The sequence below is a fragment of the Canis aureus genome, chromosome 16 (genome assembly GCF_053574225.1).
Source record: "Canis aureus isolate CA01 chromosome 16, VMU_Caureus_v.1.0, whole genome shotgun sequence".
In the NCBI taxonomy this organism is placed as follows: Eukaryota; Metazoa; Chordata; class Mammalia; order Carnivora; family Canidae; genus Canis; species Canis aureus.
In genome coordinates this window covers 21466386-21482726 of record NC_135626.1, presented here as the reverse complement: position 1 = coordinate 21482726, position 16341 = coordinate 21466386, and the positions used below count along the sequence as shown (strand labels likewise).

The 16341-nt window shown below is 40.1% G+C and overlaps 1 protein-coding gene, 1 long non-coding RNA gene and 1 pseudogene across 7 annotated transcripts in view; 1 reads left to right on the top strand and 2 right to left on the bottom strand.

Moving 5' to 3' along the window:
- ASIC2 (acid sensing ion channel subunit 2) overlaps positions 1 to 16341 on the top strand; it is a 994452-nt gene that overhangs the window by 591544 nt on the left and 386567 nt on the right. The window lies entirely within an intron of this gene.
- LOC144286109 (uncharacterized) overlaps positions 1 to 16341 on the bottom strand; it is a 101445-nt gene that overhangs the window by 24849 nt on the left and 60255 nt on the right. The window lies entirely within an intron of this gene.
- On the bottom strand, positions 13854 to 15233 carry LOC144285316 (THAP domain-containing protein 2 pseudogene; annotated as a pseudogene).

Below are 16341 nucleotides of genomic sequence, written 5' to 3'. Positions count from 1 at the left end.
CTGGTGTCATGGGGAGCTACTGTTCTTTCTCTGGAGCATTTTTTTCTCTCTTCTAGAAGCTTCTCTCCTGGGAATTACTGCTTCCCCACTCCATCTTTAATTGCAGGAGGTGAATGCTTCTTCAGCATGACCCTAACAACAGGTGATTGGTCCAGCAGTGGTTACCTGACGCGAACAAGGCCAGAGTCTTTCAAAGAAGACTAAGCTCTGAGAAAAGAACTCAGTCTCCCCTGGTAGCCAGAACCAGGGGCGTGTTAACTCAGGAGCTGCTAGTACCCATAGCCTGATTAGCAAAAAATACCTTTTGGTGGGTGCCTGGGTGGCTCAGCTGGATTAAGCATCTGCCTTCCCTCAGGTCATGATCTGAGATTGAGTCCCCTATCAGACTCCCTGTTTTGCGGGGATCCTGTTTCTCCCTCTGCCTCTCTCTCTCTCTCTCTCTCTTTCTCCTTCTCTCTCTTTCTCTCTCTTGAATAAATAAAATCTTTTTTAAAAATGTTATTTGACAGTGAAAAATAAAAATAAAGAAGCCTTAAAGAGAAGTAGGAGGCAAGAGTCAGAGAGAGGAAAATGTCTGGTTCCTTCATGGTAATCCAACTCCTGGTGCTGGTTTATCCTTGGCAGGCATCTCAGTCTTCAGTTCTACAAGATGTTCCAGTTATCCCTTCAGGATCTGTCTCCCAACCTCTTTTCCCCTCTTGAAGCTGCCCAGAGCCAGTTTCTGTTATTTTCAACCAAAAGAGAACTAGCTAATCACACTCAGTGTTCATAGGTCCAGCTCAGAACAACCCTGCCTTGCCCCCTCACAATCACTTCTAGAGCTTTCCTCTCCCTAATGAACCTCTTTCATCTCTCTGTCCCTAATACCTCATTAGGATATCTGATGGCTCAAGCCTGCCTCTGGCTATTTAGTTCCAGTGTAATGACTTCTCCATTTCCAGTAGTACTTTGACAAATAGTTATACCAATAAGCACGCCCTCCTTTGACAGACCCCCTTGACTTCTCTTGGTTAATGGCATCTCTAAGCAGGCCACCCAGGACCCATCTGCCACTGGGGACAGACTCTGATTCTGGTTTTCTTCAGATGCACTTAGTCTTAACCTTTCTGGCCCCATCAGACTCTCAGAAGTCCTCCCTTGCCATGTGATTATAGGCAATTACATGCAATCAACACTCCCCTGGATCCTGTGGATTCACACACCAGGGCCCGAACTCACAGGGCAGGCAGAAAGTGAGCAGAGATCACAGCTCATTCTGTAGTAATTCACCTGAAGACACCAAGGTGGGGAAGAAAATGTGGCCTTTATCTCCTGAACCTAGAGACTGGCAACCTCCCCCACTGAGAAGGTCCGCCAGATTACAGATGACTTCAGCATTGCAGTCGAGAATCCACACTGAGAATTCTAATCTTTTTCTCTAATTTGGCCAAGTGCCTAAAGGAGTCATTTTCTTGCTGTAGCCACAGAGGCCGGGAATTCTAAGCTGCTCTGAGTTATAACTCAGGGTTACAATTATTAATAAACTCTCACCTAAAATTCAGTTTCATGTCAACCACTGAAATTACCCTTGCTGGTGTAATAGGGTTTACCGTGTTCAGGCTCTTAAAGGGAGAAGAAATAATTCATAAGATTAAGCCTCAAATGTTTGTCCTCTTCAGCAGGAGCGTCCTTGGGAAGAAAAGTGGCCTTTGGACCATTCCTTTGCTGCTAACCAGTATGCCTAAGACACAAGGGAGTTTGTTTTTCTTAGAATTCTCTTGTTCCATCTTTCTCTTCTCTGTAATAGAAACGGTCTCCTACTCCCTCTTCAAATCAAGGAAAGTACCTTTAAAAATGCTATATCACATACTTCGCATGAAAAGTACATAAGGCTGCATTCAGTCCACAAAAAATAGATCCAAACAGGGGATTTAAAAGGTCAACATGAGTGTTCTGTAAACATCAAAATAAACAGCATATATATAGTGCTACGTGGTTTGCAGCATACTTTCTCATGTGGTAGTTTTGCTTGAACAACCCCAAAGACAGAAAGAGTCATCTGATTCCCATTTTCCAGTGGATTTGTGCCCAAAGACAGCCAGTGCTTGCCCTGGGTATCACGGCTGATATGTAGCATAGCCCAGACTTAACCTCCTATTTCTGATTGTCTGTGTGATGCTTTATCCACATAATCATGCCTTAAGGAGGTCATCTACTACAGTTTTAACTAAAATAGGAGGGGCAATCTTTTTTCTATAGAGGGCCAGATAATAAGTATGTTATACCTGTAGGCCATGCAGTTTCTCCAACTTACCTAATACTGTGAAGGTAGTGTAAAAACAGCTATAGACAACATGGAGACAATGGGTATGGCCAAGTACTAGTAAAACTTTATTTACAAAAATGGATGGCAAGCCAGATTTGGCCTGCATGCTATAATCTGCCCACCTCTGGTTTAAAAATATAAGGACCAAATCTTTATGTTAGAGCTAAGGTTGAAGTCAGCAACTCCAGCCCCACTGGTTGATGTTTACATGCAGGCCATTTCCATTTCCCAGTTGGCACACAATTCCCTGCCACTGTACCTTCCTCATGGCATAGTCAGTGCATTCTCATCCTACCCTAACATCTACCCTCTCCCCCAGAAGAATGGAGGTTCAAACCAGGGAGGAGCCTGGGAAAAACACTCATGGAAACGTGGCTGTTAGTCTGGGCATTAAGAGTAGGGAAAGTAGGGATCCCTGGGTGGTGCAGCAGTTTGGCGCCTGCCTTTGGCCCAGGGCGCGATCCTGGAGACCCGGGATCGAATCCCACATCAGGCTCCCGGTACATGGAGCCTGCTTCTCCCTCTGCCTGTGTCTCTGCCTCTCTCTCTCTCTGTGACTATCATAAGTAAATAAATAAAAATTAAAAATAAATAAATAAATAAATAAAGAGTAGGGAAAGTAGGCTCTTAGCATTTTTGAATTCCCTTTTTTCCAATAGGCCATCAATTCAGTTCTTGTCTATACCCCTGTGTCCCTGTCCTATTCACTCATTCTCTCTATCACCTCCTGGTCTCTCTCCACCTCTCAGTCTATCCAATACCCCAAATCATACCTTCCCTGGCATCATTTCTAGCTCTGACTTAAAAAAAAAGACTTATACTCTGGCTTCCAAATACCCAATAGCACCTTCAAAACAAGGAGAACCCTAGCTGACAGGTCACGCACCCAGCCTTTTAAAAGACTAAAGGAACTTCTGGCTATGGAGGAGTGAAGAAGTCAACAAATCTCTTTGCAAAAAACAGCTAAAAAACTAGACAAAATTGTCAAAAACAACCATTTCAAGTCTCTGGAAATTGGCCAAAGGCAAACAACACATTTGAAAAACTTTGGAACACTAGGTAGGAACAACAGGAGTCTAGGGCATTCTTGCTGGCCATAAAACTGGCAGCTTCACTGCCAGAGGGGGCTGACTTGATGGAGAGCAGAAGGCTGAGCCTGTGCCAGCTGTGAATGGGGAAAGTGTAGCTCTCTTAGCCTCAGGTTGAGATCCCAGGTGAGGTGAACTATAGACCCAAGAACTAGCCTGAAGTTTAACAGGGAGATCCTGGAAATGAGAGATGAGAGACTACAGGGGGCTCGATAAGCTCTCCATACATCCATGCCTGACCTGGCTGTTCAAACATCAGGGACCTGGGAATGCCTGGTGGAAAGTAAAAACCACGGCAAAGTTGAAAATTACATGACCTTTAAATGCACTCCCTAGCCCACACATAGATCCACCTGCAGAAGTTGGTAGTAGCCCTGTTGGCTAGAGGTGTTTGAGCACAAATTCTGCCCAATCATTGCATGACCACTAAGCTACGTGGAAAAAAAGGCTTGAGGATGACAAGCTAAAAATAAGAAATTTTTAAGAAGCTGCACAGAGACATAAGCAGCTGCACAGCACATGGCAAAAAATTCTGCAGATTAAGTCCAGGCAAATGGGCACAGATTACCAAAACTGACTCAAAAAGGAATGCAAAATGTGAATAGGCCTCTAACAAGAAAAGGAATTGAATTAATAATTAAAAATCTTCCACACACATAAAAAGCTCAGCCCCAGATGGCTTCACTGTTGAATTCTATCACATTTTTAAAGAGGAAATAATACCAATCCTCTATAAACTCCTCAGGGAATAGAGGAGTGGGGAATACTTCCCAACTCATTAGAGAGTAACACTGCTATTACCCAAATACCAAAGACAGACAAAGGCATCACAAAAAAGAAGACCTACAGATCAATATTCTTTATAAACATAAATGCAAAATGTTTTAAATATTAACAAACTGAATTAATTAACATATTAAAAAGATTATACATCATGACCAAGTGGGATTTGTCCCAGGGATGCAAGATCAGCTCAACATATGAAAATCATTTCATGTAATATGCCATATTAGTAGGATAAAGAGCAAAAACCACATAATCACATTAAGTGCAAAAAAAAGCATTTCACAAAATCTAACATCCAATCATGATAAAATTTTTTTTCAACAAAATAAGAATAGCAGGGAACTTCCTCGCTGTATAAAGGATACCTATGAAAACCCTACAATTTACATAATACTTAATGATGAAAGACTGAATGTTTCCTCCTGAAGATCAGAAAAAAAGCAAGGATATTAATTCTCATTACTTTTTTTAAAAAAGATTTTATTTATTTATTCATAAGAGACACAGGGAGAGAGAGGCAGAGACACTATGCAGAAGCCTGATGTGGGACTTGATCCTGGGACTCTGCAATCACACCCTGAGCCAAAGGCTGACACGCAACCACTGAGCCACCCAGGCATCCCTAATCCTCATTACTTCTATTCAGTATTATACTGAAGGTTCTAACCAGTGTAATAAGACAAGAAAAGGAAATTAACAGCACACAGACAGGAAAACAAAAGGTAACACTTCTTATTCTGTTACAGCATGATCCTATATGTAGAAAAACCTATGAAATCTATCCAGGAGGAAAAAAAAGAAAAACAACACTACTAGAACCAATGAATAAACTTTGCAAAGGTGCAGGATACAAGATCAGTTTTTCAAAATCAGTTGCATATTTATATGCTAGCAATGAATAATCCAAAAATAAAATTAGGAAGATAATCTCATTCACAATGGTATCAAAAAGAATAAAATACTTAAACAAATTTAACAAAAGTAGTGCAAAACTTGATCACTGAAAACTATAATGCAATAGTCCATGTCCTTGGTTTGGAGGACTCAGTTGATCTATAGATTCAACTTGAACCCAGAAGAGTTCTCAAAGTTCTTTTTTTTTTTTTTTTTTAATTTTTATTTATTTATGATAGGCACACAGTGAGAGAGAGAGAGGCAGAGACACAGGCAGAGGGAGAAGCAGGCTCCATGCACCGGGAGCCTGACGTGGGATTTGATCCTGGGTCTCCAGGATCGCGCCCTGGGCCAAAGGCAGGCGCTAAACTGCTGCGCCACCCAGGGATCCCTCAAAGTTCTTTTTTTAGGAAACTGACAAACTGGTTATAAAATTTAGATATAAATGCAAAAGATGTCAAATAAACAGAACTATTTTGTGAATGTACAAATTTGGACTACCCAATTTCAAAACTTAGTAAAAATCTACAGAAACTAAAGAAGTATGGTACTATGCCACACTAAGAACAGACATATAGATCAATGGAACAGAAATGAAAGTTCCAAAATAAATTCTTTTATTAATGGTCAATTAATTTTTGACAAAGGTGCCAACTCAGTTCAGTGGAATAAGGATGGTCTGTTCAACCACTGGTGCTAGGACCATAGGATATTAATATACAAACTTATACCCTTACATCATATGATACACAAAAATTAGCTCAAAATGGATCATAGGCCTAATGTAAGAGCTAAAACTAAAAACCTTCTTTATAGAAGAAAATCTTTCTGACTTTGTATTAGGCAAAGACTTCAGAGATATAACACCAAAAGTATGGCCTATAAAAAAAAAAAAAAAAACAATTTGACAAATTAGACTCCATCTAAATAAAAAAAAATCATTCTTCAAAAAACATCATTAAGAAAATGAAAAGATAAGCCACAGAGTAAGAGAGAATATTTGCAAGTAATATAAATATTTGCAAGTAATATAAAGGACTTATATTCAGACTACATAGAGAATTCTTAAAACTGAATTATAGAAGACAAACAGTTCTTTTTTTTTTTTTTTAATGGGCAGAGGAGGGGTGCTTGCCTGACTCATTCAGTGGAGCATTTGACTCTTGATCTGGGATTGTGAGTTTGAGCCTAACATTGAGTGTAGAGATTACTTAAAATAAAAAATAAAAAAATAAAAATAAATAAAAATTAAAAAACCAAACTGAGTACCTGGGTGGCTCAGGCAGTTAAGTGTTTGCCTTTGTTGGACTCAGGTCACAATCCCAGGACCCTGGGATCAAGTCCTGAGTAGGGCGCCCTGCTCAGCAGAGTCCGCTTCTCCCTCTCCCTCTGCCCTTTCCCCTCTCTCTTGCTCTCGCAAGCTCTCTCTCTCTCTCTTTCTTTCTCATGCTCGCGCTCAGGCACGCACTTTCTCTCGAATAAATAAAATCTTAAAAAAAAAAGAAAGTTAATGGGCAGAAGACTTGGGTAGCATAATACCAAAAAAACCAAAGAATGGTTAATCAGCTTATGAAAAGATACTGCATGTCTTTAAGTCATTAGGGAAATGCAAATTGAAGCAACAATGAGATAACACTACATATCTATCCACTACAATATCTCTAATCAAAAAAACTAAGAATAGTTGATCTGAAAAAAAAAAAAAGAATAGTTGATCTGAGTGAGTATGTGAAAAAACTGGAGACCTCATTTATTGTGAGTGGAAGTATAAAGTACAGCCACTTTAAAAAACAGTTTGGCAATTCCTCAACAGGTTAAAGATGGAGTTACCATGTGACCCAACAATTAGGTATCTACCCAAGAGAGATGAAAACAGGAAGACTTGTATGCAAGTGTTTATAGTGGCCTTACTTGTAATAGCCAAAATATGGGAGCAATCCAATTGCTTATTAACTGTTGAATGGATTTTAAAAATGTAGTATATATGTGCAATAGAGTATTATCCAGCAACAACAACAAAAAAAGCAAACTGCTGAGATATACTATATAATGGAAGAACCTTAATATCATGATGCTGAGTGAAAGAAAGATCCAAAAGACTGTATCTTACATGATTCTATTTGTATGGCATTTTCAGAAAAGACAAATTTATAGAGACAGAAGGTAGATCAGTGTTTGCTTGGGGCTGGGGATGTCACTATGGATTGGCTGCAAAAGGACACAAAAGAACTTTTGAAGTAATGAAAATTAAGGATGGCTTATGATGATGATGGTAGCACAACTCAAAAATCATTGACCTGAAGTTTTACAAGGCATGAATTTTATGGTATGTAAACCATATCTAATTAAAATATCTAATTAAAAATAAATGGATTAGAGCACACCAGAATTCAGTTGCCCTGCTCTGTATCTTCTTTTCCCAATTGTGTATTGCCTCATTTATCTTCACCAGTTCTTACTCTTGACTGTCATCCACATTCCCATCTCTGAGGTCATTGCCTTCTGCTTTGTCCTTATCTCTCATATGGGTAGTGATGCTTCCTCCACTCCTCTCAGTGGATCTAGAGGCCAGCCAGGGTCTTGTAATCTCTTGAAACCTATCATCATTCTGTAATATCCCCTCCTAAAAATGTTTGAAAACATCCAGAGGACTTAAATTCTTCCGTCCTCCTCTGATTCTGGGTTCCTAATTTTTCTCATAGGTCCTCTGTCTGCCTTCATACAGTCTATTTGTGAACTCTCTCTCCTTGCTTTCCACATACCCAAAACCCCACTCACACAAAGCACTGGTGAGTTTGGAGTATATTTTAGACACTTTGTGGAGCTGAGGAAGAGGGAGTAATTTACACTAGAGCATTAAAGCAACTTTACAAAGAATATTTGAAGTTGTTAACATGCTCTTAAGGTACCTCTGGAAATATTCACAGGTTCTTTACCCTACATTGTTTCAACTCCATACCCTCTCTTCTTTCTTCTTTCCATCCTGCTTTCCACTCCTTTCAACCTTTCAAATATATATATATAATCCTCTTCTTTCTCATAAAGATCAGTTTATCTGCCTTCTTTGAGGTCTTGTCCATTCTCATGCCAAATGGCTCATCATGGCATTGCCTCAAACCATGCTATCTACCAGATTTCTAAATTGAAAGTTACATGGGATACCTGGGTGGCTCAACCGCTGAGTGTCTGCCTTTGGCTCAGGACATGATCCCAGTTCGGGGATCAAGTCGACATCGGGCTCCCTGTGGAGGAGCCTGCTTCTCCCTTTGCCTATGTCTCTGCCTCTCTCTGTGTCTCTCATGAATAAATATAGAAAATCTTAAAAAAAAAATAAAATAAATTGAAAGTTACAGGAAAAACAAACCACAAAAAAAGGAGGGGGGAGAGAAAAAAAGACTCCACATGATTTAAGCAGAGAAGACCTTCGTTGAAAGATACTGGGTTGCTCAAAGATTTGCCAAGAAGACTATAGAATAGAATCATCCTCAGAAAACAAGCAGGAAAACAGGTAGGCTGTACAGGATAGCCCACACTCTAGAATAAGACCTGTGAAAACCCTGCTCCTGTCACCATTGAAGCAGACACTAAAGTTTGCACAAATGAGCCTACCATCCCATCTGTAGAAACAGGATGCTACTCCACCCTTCACTTCTGCTTCCAGAATTCCCCACCATCACTGTTTCTTGACCACAAAGTCTGGAGTGAGTGTTTCTGATTGGCCGGACCCAGGTCCTGCAGCTGCCTCCTAGCCACGAAGGAGACTGGAAAAATGAGTCATTGGACTTTTCAGCTGTTAGGGTGAAAGATAGTCTCTTCTCACCCAATTCCATACCATAGAGAAGTCTCCAAACATAGGAAGGGAATTCAGATGCTGAAGAACCCCAAAATAGCAAAAACAGCCTTTATGACTAATTTGAATAATGAGAAAATGTGCTCAACAAAGTGATTCAGAAATTCTGAACGCCCTGATTTTCTTCCCGAAAGTTCTTACTGTGAGATGATCCAAGCTAATGAGGAAGAAAAGTTGGGGGTTTGGCCTGAGCAGGAAATACAGAACATTCCCTAATTCTTTGCATTGTTATGCACATCTTGGCCCTCCCAACCATGGGTTCCCTCTGTGTAACTATGCCTTGTTTGCCCAGGGGCTGGCACAATCCTCAAACAGCCCACACCTCCCTCCACACTGTGAAGCAATTACAGTTCTGTAAACAAATGCTTACCTTATCCTGCCAGCTGCTATTTAAAGGAATCTTGAAGCCAAACTCACCTTTAAAGGGAAGAATCCTAATTGTGATGGAAATATACATTGTGATGAAAATATCACAATTACCATGAAATTTTGCATATTGGATGCTAAAGCAGGATTCACCTAACAATATTGAGCCACCATTATAAATATACATTTCTCATGACATTTTCTGGAACTCTCCCAGAGAGCTCCTGGTTAGAATAAAGTAGAAATGTCAAATGCAGGGAGCCCTCTACTCTGGGCCAACTTTTATTTTATTATTCAGCTCATTCTTGACTGCCTAATAAAAGCCCATAGTTTACTCTCATGACTTCTACGTATTCTTTGGAATAATCTCTTTAACTGTCTAAAAGGCAGGAGAATACTCAGTTGGGAATCCACGTTAAAGCCAATACCCAGTGTCCTCAGACAGAATTGGAACAGGGAGAGGTCTTAGTGACCAAGGGGGGCCCACAGGTTTGTTATCTTTGGCCTACAGAGATATATATGTTAAAATATAAGCCTTTTAAAAATAAATAAATAAAACAATACAGAAAAACACACAAAATAGGGGCACCTGGGTGCTCAGATGGTTAAATGTCTGCCTTTGGCTCAGGTCATGATCTGAGGGTTGAGCCCCACATCCCTGATCACTGCTCAGCAGGGAGTCGGCTTCTCCCTTTTCCTGCCCCTGCTCATGTTCTCCCTCTCTCTCAAATAAATAAATAAAATCTTTAAAAAAAAAAAAAAAGAAGAAAAAAATACATTTATAGCTTGAAAAATATATTACTATAGTATTATCATAAGACCCTCATAACCACCCCCAGGGTCAAGAAATAGAACTTAGCCAGTGACCCTGGAAGTCCCTTCCCTGTGCCCCTACACAGTCACCATCTTTCCTCTCTCCCCTCAAAGGATTATATTCAGACTTTCACAGGAAACCATTCTTTGTGTTTTCTCTATAGTTTTATTCCCCAAATGTGCATCTCTAGTGACCAGAATTTAGTCCTGCCCATTTAAACACCTTGGCGTGTGTTTTAAGGCACTACAGCTTGCTCTCCTTCCCTTCCTGTTTCTAACAACTTACACTGTTTAGGATTTTCCGATTGCTCACTTGTATTGCAGCTCAATATGCTATGCTGTCCCCTGCATTTCCTGCAAATGGGCAACTGAGTCCAGGGGCCTGATCTCACTCAGGTTCAACCCCTTTGGCCAGGCCACAAGTGGTACATCAGGAGTCGACTGACGTCTTTTTTTTCCTTTTATGATGCTTACAGCCATTGATACTGAATGCCTAGAGCCAATCATTTCTTAGAGGTTACAATGATATTCTAATGTAATCATCTCTTTTCCATTTATCATTTGGAATGCTTCTATAAAGAGATACTTTCCCTGCAGTTTTCCCTTTAGGAAAAGCAGAATAAATGCTTGATTCATTTTCTTTTTTTATCAGATATCAAATAATGAACTGTTTCCCTATTATCTTCCCAAGCTGATATATATATGTGTGTGTGTGTGTGTGTATATATATATATATATATATATATAAACTTTATAAATGTGTAAGTATGATTATGAACACAAGTATTTAAGTATATGTGATGGGTCTTAATCCACTTCTATTACCCTTCCTGGAATTCAGATAGATTCATCTTTGGTCAGAGGGATTTCTTGAAGTTGGCCCCAGCATCCTTTAGCATAAATTTAGTCACTTTGGGTAACCTCTCTCCATTGAGTATGACAAAATATTCCAGGCTTATCTTGCACGTTTCTAGCCTCAGATCTGAAATCAGACATTTCTTGGGACACCTGGATGGCTCAGTGGCTGAGTATCTTCCTTCGGCTCAGGTCATGATCCCTGATCCCTAGAGTCCTGGGATCAAATGCTGCATAGGGCTCCCTGCTCAAAGGGGAGTTTGCTTCTTCCTCATCTCTCTCTGCCTCTGCCCCCCACTTCTGTGCTCTCTCACTCGCTCTGCTCTTTCTTTCTCAAATAAATAAAATCTGTTTTAAAAAAATGAAATCAGACAATTCTCAAGAAGTCTCTATTCCTTCTAGTGGACCACCATCGGTGTCCTAGGGATGCTCATTGCTGCTAATTTGGTCATGGTTTCTAGGCCTTTTCAGTGGACAGAGCTATAAAATATACATACTACAGACATGGATACTTTCAACTCAGATTCAGAGCTTCTGCAGTTTACCTAATCTCTTCCCTCTTGCATCCATATCTCCTTTCTGCCAAACTGAGTCTCCTGGATTCTTAAGGATGCAGGAAATAATAAGATAGAATTCCCCATGATTAATCATTTGCTTTATCTCACATTATCCATTCAACAGTCTCAGAAAAATAATACAAATCCTACCACCACAAATATGATTACTGAAAATAATTGGAAAAAACATCCACATATGAGGCACCTGGGTGGTTCAGGTCATGATCCTGGAGTTCCAGGATCAAGCCCCACATAGAGCTTCCTGCTGAGTGGGAAGCCTGCTTCTCTCTTCCTCTGTACTTGCCAACCCCCCTCGTGCTCTCTAGCATATTCAGTCTCTCTCAAATACATAATAAAATAAAATGTTTTTTATTTATTTTTATTTCTTTAATAAAATGTTTTTTAAAAAATCTGCTTATGTTCCCCTCATTGTCCCCTGAACTTTGTAATTGTATTGCATCTATATTTTCAAGTCATATACCCTTGCAGACTATACTCGCTGCCTTTCAGTTATCATTCAGTCTTACTGTTATATTAGCTGTGCAGTAATGCTCACTACCAGTCCTTCATACCAATGGCTCTGCTTATTTTGCTTATTGGAAGCTTATTATCTAGTAAATCCCTCGGGAAGAGCTCCTAGGAATAATATTCCTTGAGTTTTTTACATGCTGATAGGAGTTACCTGTGCCCTTTATACACAAAAGCCAGTTTCTCTGGCTATAAAACTCCTGATTTATATTTGCTTTCCTTAGGTGCCTTAAAAATGTTGTTTCATTGTCCTCCAACATAAAGCATTATTGTCAGAAAGTCTGATAACCTAATTTTTCTTTCCCTTATAAGCCATTTCCTCTTTTTTGGCTATATGCCTAAATAATTTTCTTCTGCTGTTTTATTTTCTTCTTAAACTGCAGCAATTTTACCAAAATGTCTTGCTTTCGGTCATTCAAGTTCAATTTTTCAGGTACACCATGTGCATGTGTTCTTTCAGTACGCAGGTTCAGATCTTTAATTGTTGTTATTTCAGGAGAGTTTCCTTAAATTATAATTTCTAGTATTTGCTCTGTCCCTGTGCTTTGGTTCTGTTTTTCAGGGTCTCCTATTGCTATAGATAGATATTCTATGTCTCTTTCAGTATTTCCATTTTCTCTCAAATTCCTTTTTATCTTCTTTTTATTTCCTACTTCTTTTGAGTCTTAAAATTTTCTTCCTTTTTACCTTTTATTATCTGTAAGGCATTATTTATTATGTCTATTTACTCTCGTGTTCCCTCTATTGGGTCTTCATTGCTGAAATGACTTTTTTCCTCTAACTTCTTCTTGATTTGTCATGTAATTTATGAGGTTATGATTATTATCACTCTCGTTTATGTGGATGATGTCATTCCCTTAATGTCTTTTAGCTCATTTTGAATAATAGGTTGCAGTTTTGATTTGTTTTGTAGATGTCTCTTTCTGGCATACTTTCACCATCTATAAAGATGTTACTCTGTTCTGTATTCTATTTGTTCTAATAATAATTTTGTGTGGCTTTCACCCTCAACATTTTTATGGTGTTTATTTTTAAGTAAATGCAATTTTCCTGAACTTTGTGAAGGAGGCCCTCTCAGGGTAGCTTCTTAACTTCATGGGCTCCCTCTTTAGTTGTTTTGTGTAGTATTTAAAAGTATGGCAGCTTACCTTCTGAGATGTCCTGGGTCTGCTCCCCTACCCCACTTTATATGGATCATTTCCTTCTTTTAATTCTATTGTCCCTATTCTACTCAGTTTTGATCCCACATCAGAATTTCTCATGTTTGTGGACTGACGATCCCTGACTGGTCAGTTCTCAACATCATAGAGTCTGGACTGCTCCATCTCATCAGACCTCACTCCACAGACCCCTTGCATTCACCCACTGGTAAACTGGGCAGAAATTCCAGTGTCTTTTTTTTTTTTAAGTGGTATCTAATGTTGGTTAACTCCTACTTAGCATCTCATTTAGAATGCAATATCCTAACAGGTACAGGAAAAAAATTCTTTTCTAATATAAACACATTGTCATAGTTCTTTAAAAGACAGAAGCACAAAATACCTTGCAAAAAATATACAATTTCCTAGCAAAATCATTAAGTCTATAATTCTCACAAATTCTCATGTAAAGCACTTCCATTTTTTCAAATAAAAATTTCATTAAAAGTTTCCATTTCCTTTCATAATCAAGTCTTCATAAATTACAGTATACAGTAATAATGTTACTTCAAGTAAAACTTTATTAAATACCCAATTTTGGCATAATTTCCTTAAATATTTTTACCCCTGAATAGAATGAAGGTTGGGCATCAAGTCCTATGTAAGCTAATCTTAAATGAAGGTATGCTTGATCTGTTTTAGAGGCATGGGGCAATGTTTTATCTTATTGATCTTGTTCAAGAATCTTGAAATCTTCCAAAGGAAGACTGCTTAAGGCAGCTGGTAAAATGTATTCTGATGTGCCCTTCAGTAATATGTTCCTTGCTTCCAGATTCTTCCCCAGGCAGGCAGCCTTGATCCATCTTTGTGTTGCTCTGTGTTCTTTATGTAAACAAGTTTTCATTGTCTTGCTTAAGCTTGCTATTTCTTTTTCCAGCTCAATTATCCTCTTTTTTTTTTTTTTTTGCCTCCATAGGATTCCTAAAAGCAGTAACTGTGTTCAAGTAGTACTTGATAACTACTAAGGTTTGATCTTAAAGTAGATGGTTCTGTTGGAGTACAACTGTTGTTTTTCTTCAAAAGATTCCTTGATTTGAGTTTCATAGACTTTCAATGGGTATAAAAATAAAAAATGGTTGGAATTGCATCCATTTTAAGTCACCGAGTTTGTCCTGTTGAGTCAAAACAGGAGGCTTCAAAGTGCTTTGAACAAAGAAAAGTGTGTTTTCTTGGCACAAAATTGTTGTGTCTAAGCTGGCAAGCCCATTCTTTTCTTCTTTTAGGATCCAGACGAAACCTGTGGAAGCTGATGTTAACATGCGTGTTGTGGGTAGTAGCACACAGCCTGCTGCTGCACAACTGGCCAGCCCTTCCCTGCCCCTCATTTAGCCCTGTCCTAAGGCTGTTCTAAGGCACTGACTGCTACACTTCCTTCCTCTGGGCAAAGGCTGGTCAAGTAAGGCAGGGGAAGGAACTTTTGGAGAGGAGTCCTAGAAGCTGGTGGGAAAGATGGGTGTGTTGTATTGGTGGGGGGTGCCAACTTTCCTTGTCTGTTTATTAATATGATAGACTTAAGCCAGCATAGCAGACAGTCCTGAAGCTCCAGTGGGACAAGATGCCTCCTCCCAGTCCCCAAAAGGGAATGAGGCCAGTGCATCTCTTTGGCTGCTATTCTTGGAGCAATTAAAAAGGTGTCTCTTCCCTTCCCCCCATGACTATGAAACTCTCCTGCCTGGGCAGAACTTTTAGTTTTTCAACGGCTGTTTTCAAATTGCTACTCCACCTCCCTGCCTACCAGTGAGCATCTGTTGGCTATTTGGGTATGGTTCTATTCTCAGGTCCATCCAATATCTGACCACTCCCTCTGCTGCCTCCTACATAGATGCTGATACCACATAGGGCTTGGGGTTGTTAGTGATTTGTCCCCACCTACTTGTGTGGCAGAGTTCGTGGGAGTACCTCATCACCTGGTGTGCTGTCAATGTCTGTAGTTTTGGTCTCTAGTTGCTCTGTTTGTCTTATGTGGGGGAATTGCTGAAATTCAAAAACCATGCTGTCTGCATGTTTTCTATGTAGAGGTGTTTTTTGCTTTTATGTGAACTAACTAGCAATTATTTTCCATTAAGATCCAGATTTTTGGTTTATCTTGAGAAATTCCAATGTCTAGTTACACTGCACCTGCATTCCCACATGGCAGCAATTGGCTGCATCACCCAATAGATGGATTTGGGTTCTCCTATTTGCTCTGGCCCAGCCCTCTCCATTGGTTCACTGACCAGATTACCCATTTACACAATCTTCCTGGCCCTATATGCACAGAAGGCATCTACACTGTGACTCCTGTTCTAGGGCCACTGATAGGAAGTAGAAAATACTCAGGAGCCCTTTACCTTCTTACTCAGGGTTTTATGCTAGTTAGTGCCCCCACTTCCATAGGCCACATTTCTCCCATAGGGACCTAGGGTGCTCTACTCTTCTTTTTCAAAGATTTATTTAATTATGAGAGAGAGGAGAGGAGGGGCAGAGGGAGAGAGAGAGAAGCAGACTCTATGCTGAGTGCAGAGCCCCATGTGGGACTTGACCTCACAACCATGAGATCATGACAGGAGCTGAAACCAAGAGTTAGACGCTTACCAGGCTGAACCACCCAGGTGCCCCCTTGGGGTGCCCTACTCTTAATGTCTCTTCCAGATGTGCCTCCTGGGATCCCTCCCAGCATTTGGGTTTCTTCTTTCTCAGGCCTCCTCTGTCCACCTCCTGGTCCAGTAAAACACTGGTCACATGGAAGCCAGTTTTAACAAGACATAGGCAGGAGACAGAAGAAAGAAAGTAGCCAGTAGCCAGGTTTTCAGTGGGTCAAGCAGCAGAGGACAGAGCAAATCAAAGTCCTGGTTCTGGGAATAGGACTGGAGCAACCATTAGACTGGGGCAATAAAGAGGAGGTCATCCATGGTTGGTGAAAAGGAAGGGTAGGACATGGGTATGCAGCAGGGTAGGGTGATGGGAAATGGTGAATTCTGCCCACAGTGTGCCTTTCATGTACAGTCTGGTACTCAAAGAGGTGTTGCTCGCCAGCTGCCTTTGGGCCACTCCTCTAAACTGTAGATCCTAGGATAATGCTTAGATCTATAAGGAGGTGTTTGCAATCCCCTGAAAAGTC